The sequence below is a fragment of the Chamaea fasciata genome, unplaced genomic scaffold (assembly GCF_029207755.1).
Source record: "Chamaea fasciata isolate MVZ Bird 193981 ecotype frontalis unplaced genomic scaffold, bChaFas1.0.hap1 SCAF_7, whole genome shotgun sequence".
Lineage (NCBI taxonomy): Eukaryota > Metazoa > Chordata > Aves > Passeriformes > Sylviidae > Chamaea > Chamaea fasciata.
The window spans coordinates 44631712-44639679 of record NW_027094092.1 but is presented as its reverse complement, the minus strand read 5'-3'; the positions used below and the strand labels follow the sequence as shown (position 1 = coordinate 44639679).

The 7968-nt window shown below is 36.0% G+C and overlaps 1 long non-coding RNA gene across 1 annotated transcript; it reads right to left on the bottom strand.

Annotated features, from left to right (window-relative positions):
- Positions 1 to 2889: 2889 nt before the first annotated feature.
- Positions 2890 to 6836, bottom strand: LOC136291796 (uncharacterized). The gene is made up of 3 exons (XR_010721732.1): positions 6573 to 6836; positions 4599 to 4697; positions 2890 to 3372 (listed from the first exon to the last, which is right to left on the bottom strand). It is a non-coding gene; the product is annotated as an uncharacterized lncRNA (long non-coding RNA).
- Positions 6837 to 7968: the final 1132 nt, after the last annotated feature.

Below are 7968 nucleotides of genomic sequence, written 5' to 3'. Positions count from 1 at the left end.
TTAAAGACAAATATATTACTTATATTGATACTAGAAGAAAACAAAAATCTTATTCTTTTAGTATTTAAATCAGACAATATTTGAATAGAGTTTGACTTCTCATTACAAGATCTTAGTACCAAGTTGAAACATTTGAGTTTCACCCACTCCTATCTGAGTTCAAATTGTTCATTAATATAAGGCCATGTGGTGAACTACTTGTGAGGGCGGTGTAGCGACTCTGTGAAAAGGGTCAATGTAAATAATACAACTGTTTTAAGTAGATGCCATTCCATGTGTTAAGGTAGCAAAATTCAGTCCTTATTTAAATACTGTCTAGATCTGTTTTTAGCATTCTTTACTGCCAAGCCAATCAAACAGATAAAAGAGTTGGCAAAATAATTTTAACAAGCCATTTAATAAAATGAATTATTTCCTCTGTCTTTGAAGAAATTGGCATTTATTCCTTTATAAAATCTGCCCTCATAGTGATTATCTCATGTGTCATGCTCATGGCATAATGAATTCTATAAAAATTACTTCACATTCTTTCATGCTTATTTGAGAATGATCAGTGGTTATGAACTACTACATACATAGGCAATGAATAACCAGCATTAAGTGTTGATAACTATGGTAGTCATAGCCAAATCAATTATATGTACTCAGGCTTTGGTATAGCCAGGAAATTCAAGGCACTGAGCTTACTCAAGGTTCTAAAAGAAGTTGTTCCCAAGATATGCAGGTCAGCTATGCAAGACCCTATTTACCTCTTCATGTACAGTTACCATTTTTCCTACGAGCTGCTGAGCATTTTTAAAACAGAAGGTGGTCATGGTTATGGAGGCACAGCCACATTCTATCAGACATTCATATAGGTTTATGGCAACAACCATACATGTTCAAATAATATATGTCATACTGACAAATAAGCTCTCTTTTCTCCCTCCATGATGATGCCTAACTATAGTGCAGAGGGTGACAAACTTCAGAGATTTCTCCAAGAGCCTGCATAAATGACATGTCAAGTTTGATTTCCTCCACCCCACAGAGGCCTTCAGAACAACTCTAAGAAGCCATGAAACTTAAATAGACCCTGTAAGCCTACGACCATGCTTAGGGTCACACAGCAAAGATACAATATTCCATACTCTCCTCTGAAGAACACATTTTAGCAGTGTGAAGATGGCACCAGAAAAAGATAATTTATAATATCTAAGCTTTCTGGCAACCCTAGTTGGCACAGAGCTTTCCAGAGACAACTCTGAAAGTGAAGAACCTTTCTGGCTCTTCTGTCGAATGCCAGGTCACTTAAAAAGCAATCTCTGAGTAAATATATCCTGACTCCATCCATGTCTTGTCAGGAGATCTATGAACCTGGCAGTATGGTTCCACAGAAACAGAATTCTGGAGCTGGTTTGCTAGATATTAATTATGCAGTGTCATATTTACTTGCATTTGTGGGTATTCCTTATGTAACCTGAAGATAAAGTAAGCTTTTTTGTCAATACTAATCTAATTTAATTCAAATCTTCCCATTATCCTCTACTTTATAAATGAGAAACTCAAGACAATTTCTTGTATCAATTTGCTTGCTCTACTTTCATAGATATCATTATTTGTGTCTGCAGAAAAAATGATTCTACTTCTCCACATCAAGTATAAAGAAAATACAATATTTTATGAACTCATGTTTTTGGAGTTAACAATTATAATCAAATAAAAATTATGTAATTTAAAAAAATATTGCCTATTTTAGCAATAAAAGCTAAGGGGAAAAAAATGAAAGGGATTTGGCTGAGAGATATAGGAACTAAGATGCAATTAAACCCCAACATTTTAATGGTTTTCACAGCTAGGTATAAACACATAAAAACATGTTTTACAAAAAAGATGACTGGATCTGGCTCAATAACTAACATACATAATAATGTAAACAAATTAGTAATGTAGGTACTACTAAAATAGTACTTTTTTTCTTGTTTTCAAGGGTTTAATGCAAGGAAGTAGCAAAGCAAAGCAAGAATGACACCACTGTTACTATCTTAACTTGTAAAGAAAAATGAATGGAGTTTTCTGGTGCTAGGAAGGGAGGAAAGGAAAGGAAAGGAAAGGAAAGGAAAGGAAAGGAAAGGAAAGGAAAGGAAAGGAAAGGAAAGGAAAGGAAAGGAAAGGAAAGGAAAGGAAAGGAAAGGAAAGGAAAGGAAAGGAAAGGAAAGGAAAGGAAAGGAAAGGAAAGGAAAGGAAAGGAAAGGAAAGGAAAGGAAAGGAAAGGAAAGTTAAGTTATAGTTGGGCTTTGGCTCTTCTAATTTTCTTCTTGCATAACCACAATATTCTCATAGTCCTCCTGAGCCTTCCCCTTCTTTCAAGGCTGATAAATTCTTTTTTTCTGGCTGACAGATCCCCAACAGGCCATCCATTTTGCTGCATAAGGACAGCCTGCTTCCACATTTTTAAGATTTTCTTCTTTTAGAATGTACAGCTTTCCTGGACTCCTTTGCCTCCTTTCAGTATACCCTCCCAAGGAACTCTGCCCACCAGGCCTCTAAACAGGCTAAAGTCTGCCCTCCACATCAGTACAATCTTGCATTAGTATTGACTACCTTCTCTACTATTGCAGCAGCCCTTTTGATTATTTTTGCTAAACCTTTATCAGTTTTTGTAAGAAAAGTTTTGCAAATCAACACTCAGGGCACTGACAACTCCTGGAAGCACAAGCAAAGGGTAGAGATATATCGTAAATGACAGCACCAAAATCTGTTCAGATTTTCTTCAGCAAATTGATGAGGGCCATCTTTACAAAAAGTCAGGTAGTATAAATTACTCTTTTCTTTGCATTTCCACACTCTCTGCAGAACAAGACAGCAGGATTGATCCTCAGCCAAAAGGTACTTAGATATATTATGTACAGTGGGAAGAAATAAAAAACAAAACCCCATTATAAATCCTCCCCAAATAATTCATTCTCCAGATGAAGTTTAAGCCTGCACTTAAAGCACAAAGGAGCTGACAAAAAAAAATTCAATTAAGTTGCCTTTTATGAGGGAAGGTAACAGCTTCTGTGTCATTCAGGTGTATCTGTCTCTTAAACCAGTGTTTCTCTCACATTAATTACACAAAATTGATCCCCTGGCCCATGTATAATGACTCTCTTCATCCACAGTTAAATCTGTTCCCAAATCTTTTTTTTAGCACCTTTGGAAAATCTGTAGCTGAGTTGTAGTGGGTGGTCAGGTAGGAAAAAAATTGCTCAAAATCAGTGGTAGTCTCCTCTTCTCACCCTCAGTTCTTCCTTTCATTTGTAGAAGTTTTAGTTCCATATAAAAGCTATAGGCCACGAGAGCTGAAGATGCTAGCAGTTAAAAGGTTTTTTGAAGATCAGTAGCCATGACCTATTTCGAATAACAGGGAAAGAATTACAGTGTATGAGTATGAAAATGTGAAATGGGCACTCAAAGGTTACAAAAATTTTGAATCATTTCAGAAAAGCTTTAAAAATTCAATTTCATGTTCATCAGACCAACAGCTCTGAAGATCAAAATAATTTTCTGAATTGCTGCCACCAGAGGACTCTCCTACTTCTCATGAAACGTCCCCACCCAAAACTGAATGGGTTGTTTTATCAAGGACAAGCATTAGATTAAAACATATAATATATGGCTGAGACTTCTTTACACAGATTACCAAACTGTTCCATTTTCCAAATGGGACCTGTGTTGTCTGTCTGAAAATGACTGGGAAATAATCTTGAAGGCTTAAACTTATGGACTTACTCTCAATGAGTGGAGGAGAATAATCAATGATTATTCAGTAAGTCATGACTTGCAAAGGGCCACAAGAGAAATATGGGAAGAAATAAATTATGCTATATGTACTGCAAAATGTAGATACAATATTTCTTAGATTTACAATGTTCCAATACCTAAAGCAGCTTTGCCTCATATATGATTTTTATATATGTATTTATTTGGAGGGAAGAAAACAGGAATTTTTAAGTGAGCAGCTTCAGGTGCTTCAGGCAACTGCATTTCTCCCACAGGTAATATCACTTTCTTGCCAGTAAGAGGGAGTTTGCAGGGACTTGGGGAAAACCTTTACAGTCACCTTCTGAGATCTGAGGATAGGAACATCCTTTTCTGATATGAGAAGGATAGGAATCACCAGAAATGGTCACAGAGACCTTCTTTGTAGTCAGAAGGAAGGTGTTGGACAAGAGCCATCAGCACAGAATGAAAATCTTGTGACTGTTTTTTTTTTTTTTTTAACAGTTTGCTAGACAAATTCTCAGTGATTGACCAAGTGGAAATGTGGGATGCCTGCTCAGTTTAAAATCCATTCTGCTCTATTAATCTATAGAAGATAAAAGATGAAGTGTACCTGTCGATAAATTAATTTAACTTTCTTTCTAGAGAGTAAGCCTGAAGAAACAAAGTTCTGAATAATTAGAGAGGCATAACAAAATAGAAACAAAATAGAAGGAGTGAGTAAAACTAATTAAATATTGCTCCTCTTCAGTGGATTCTTGGGACACACATAATATCAAAATGACAGTTATTGTTATCTTCCAGTTTCTTCTTCTCAAGCATGCAGAAGTGGAAAACAGGAGCAGAACACAAACCTGCAACTGTAATTCTCAAGTAGTCGTAGTCAAAGTAGTAGTAGTAGTCGAAATGAGGATTTTAACATATTCAGCAGAATATCTTTAACGATGTCCCACCTACCATAGGTATAATAAGAAAGACAACCCAAAAGAATAAGGTTTTAGACTGAGTTGCAAATAGTTTGTTTCTTGTCATCACAATTTTTCCTTATTATATAAATGATTGCATGAAAACATCTGGATGATCACAAAATAAACATGCTGTATCAAGCTCTAAATGGAATCACAAAATATATTTTCTATCTGTAAGCAAACAAGAGGGAGGGGCATAAATTTCTTGAGAGGTGTGTCTGTGGGGAATCCTTCACTGTTAAAATCTGCAGTCTGAGCAGAGCCTGTGGTGATTACTCAGTGTGTTTGTGGTAAAAGGGAAAAAAAGTGCTTACCTAAACATTCATATTTAGAATTTATTGTGAAATCTCTGCAACTTACACATCACCAATTCTGTGACAGCTAAAAACAACAGAAGCACATTAACAAGACTGTACAAGCTGAGTGGATAATAGGAATGCTGTCTAGAATCCCAAGGGAGATACTATAGCTGTACCACTGTGATAAATCAGGGATTTACGAGAGAAAACTCTTCCCTCCTTTGAAAAAATATCACTTGGATGTCATGTGCTTGACATGGTGCTCTGCTGTTCAGTTACAGAAGTGTATGTTTGTAGTCTTGCCAGAATGAACTCTGACCTTTCAAACATGCTGCCAGAGCTGAAGGATTCAGTTATGGCAAAGGAGTCAACAACACAGCAAAAAGGAAAGCAGGTTTTTTGTTTGTTTGTTTGTTTGTTTGGGTTTTTTTGGGGGGTGGTGGGTTTTTTTGTGTGTTTTTTTTTTGTTTGTTTTTTTGTTTTTCTGAAAGATAGCAAAGATATCCTGGCTTACATTTGGTGTCACCAATGAACTAAACAAGACACAAACAACATTTTATCCATTTTTTCCACACCAGTAAAAAGAGTTCTACCCTTTTTTAAATACTGAGGCCTACAAGAGTTGGTATAGTGTTTGGCACAATTAATGGGTTAGAAAGAAAAAGATTAACAGCTTTTGACACCATAAATAGATTAGACTCCAACCTCACTGGTAGATTCATCTACCACTAAATTTTTAAATTTATTTAATTGATTTGACAGTGTGAGTCCAAAAACAACGATAAGCTGTTTAAAAATCCATTAAAACTACTTTCTCCCTTAGTAAATTTTGGGATCAGTTTATTTTTTAAATTTCCCTAGTGACGTTATAAAGATGAGATTATAAATTTAAAAAATATCTTGGCTGCACTTTCCTTATTACAAAATCTGTCTTTCCTAGACCTTATCAAAGAAAATTTGCTACAACTAACAGGAGAAGAAGAAGAATGATATAAGCATGCATACATGTCTCCTTAGACCTTAAAAACTAGTTAACAGAAGCTGAGGTACTTCAGAAATATACACACTATATTTCTGCATGGAATATCAGACACATCTTTCTTTCAAATACCAGTTGCTAGAGACCTGCTGTTGAGACCAAAACAGGAAACAACATAATTATCATATATTGCATTAAAAAATTGAGTTACTTTACAACTATTTGCTTTACACATGGATTATATCAGCCTTTTGTCACTCTCTGAAGGAAAAGCTCATATCCTTTCCAGGAATAATTCGTAGTATATAGCCAAGAAAGAACGAAAAATTCAACATTTATTTACTCCTCAACCTGGCAGAAGTGAAACATTATTTCAGAAAATGGGGAAATAATACTAATTGTCTTTCTTCAATATTAGAAAGATTATCAACATGTCTGCATCAAAGAACACCTTTTACAAGACAGACATCATATGAGCAATACCCACACAGGAGTTAGGAAAAAAACATCAGAGTGAAATTTGTAAAATTGTTTTGAGAAATGATGCCAACAAGAAATCAAGATAAAGTAAAAAATTATCACCTGCTCACAGACCCTTTCTTCAAAATCTTCTCATTCATCACAAAAAACTAATAAAATGACAAGTTCTTTCCAATAGACACCACTCATATTCTTTTTACTCTTCCACTGCCTCCAGCATTCTAGAGAAGTCTCAACCTATGCCCAGTTTATCCTCAAACACATATTGGGTCTAGCTGAGCTGGAGTTCATTTTCCCTTAGAGCTCTCACAGTGCTGTGCTTTGCATTGGTAGCTAGAAAGGTGTTGACAAAATGTGTTTTGGCTACAGATGAGCAGTGCTGGCACAGCATCAGGGCTGTCTCTCTTACATTCCCACCCCTATCAAGGTGCTGGGAGTGGGCAAGATCCTGGGAGGGGACACAACCAGGCCAGCTGACCCAAATCAACCACAGGGATAATCCACACCATGTGATGTCAGCTCAGATATAAAAGGTAAGGCAAGGGTGGGGGGTATGGTGCTTTTGTTTGTGATGTTTGCCTTCTGGAGCAGCTGCTGTGTGTGCTGAGGCTCTGCTTCCTAGGGTGTGGCTAAATATTTCTTGCTGCTGGGAAGTAGCTAATAGCCCTTTTTATTTCCCTCTTTGTTTGTGCATGTGCAAACTTTCACTTTTGCTTTAGTAAACTGCCTCAACTCAACCTATGAGTCATTTTCCAAGTTATATTTTCTCTTCTCTCCAGTGGGGAAGGAGCATTTAAGGAAAGGTGCTTTAAAATCTTACTTTTGTCTTCTTTCCCTTTATCTAGGGTGTTTTCAGAGAGTATAGACATCTAAATTGGAGACCTGACACTGAATACAGGATGGGTAATATAGAACATCAGCAAGGGAAAAAGAAGGGCATTAATCTAGCTCAAATCAAGTTATTAAGAAGGGGAAGTCTGCCTGAAAGTATAAAATCCTACAGAGCAATTTGGAAAGAAAATTTATACAAGTGCCATAAGTAGTAAGAATTGTGACTTTGCATTTAGCCCTTCTTCTCCCATCTACATTATGTGAGTAGCTATGAGAATTTGAGATTGCAGTCTGAAATAACCTCATCACCACTACAGTTTGTGTTCTGCCCTTAGATCCAATTTTGCATCTAGAAAACTAGACGTTTTTGCAAATTTAAATGTTTGAATCTAAAGAAGAATAAGTCTTTCAAAGACAGACGTTTTAAGATAAATTAATTTAGCTGCAAATCAGTAATCCTGTGAGTTGCCTTTTCAGAATATCTGTGACTCTCTAGCTCTAAATATGCACACAATTCTGCAATGGCATAAAATGGGATTTTAGGAAAGGGTTCGTTTTTTTACCACAAAGCAAGAGACAAGTTTTTTTCCCTTGGCTAAAATACTTTAGAATATGATCAAATCTTTGATATGTTTTCAACATACATAGCTAGGGAGATTTGAACAGA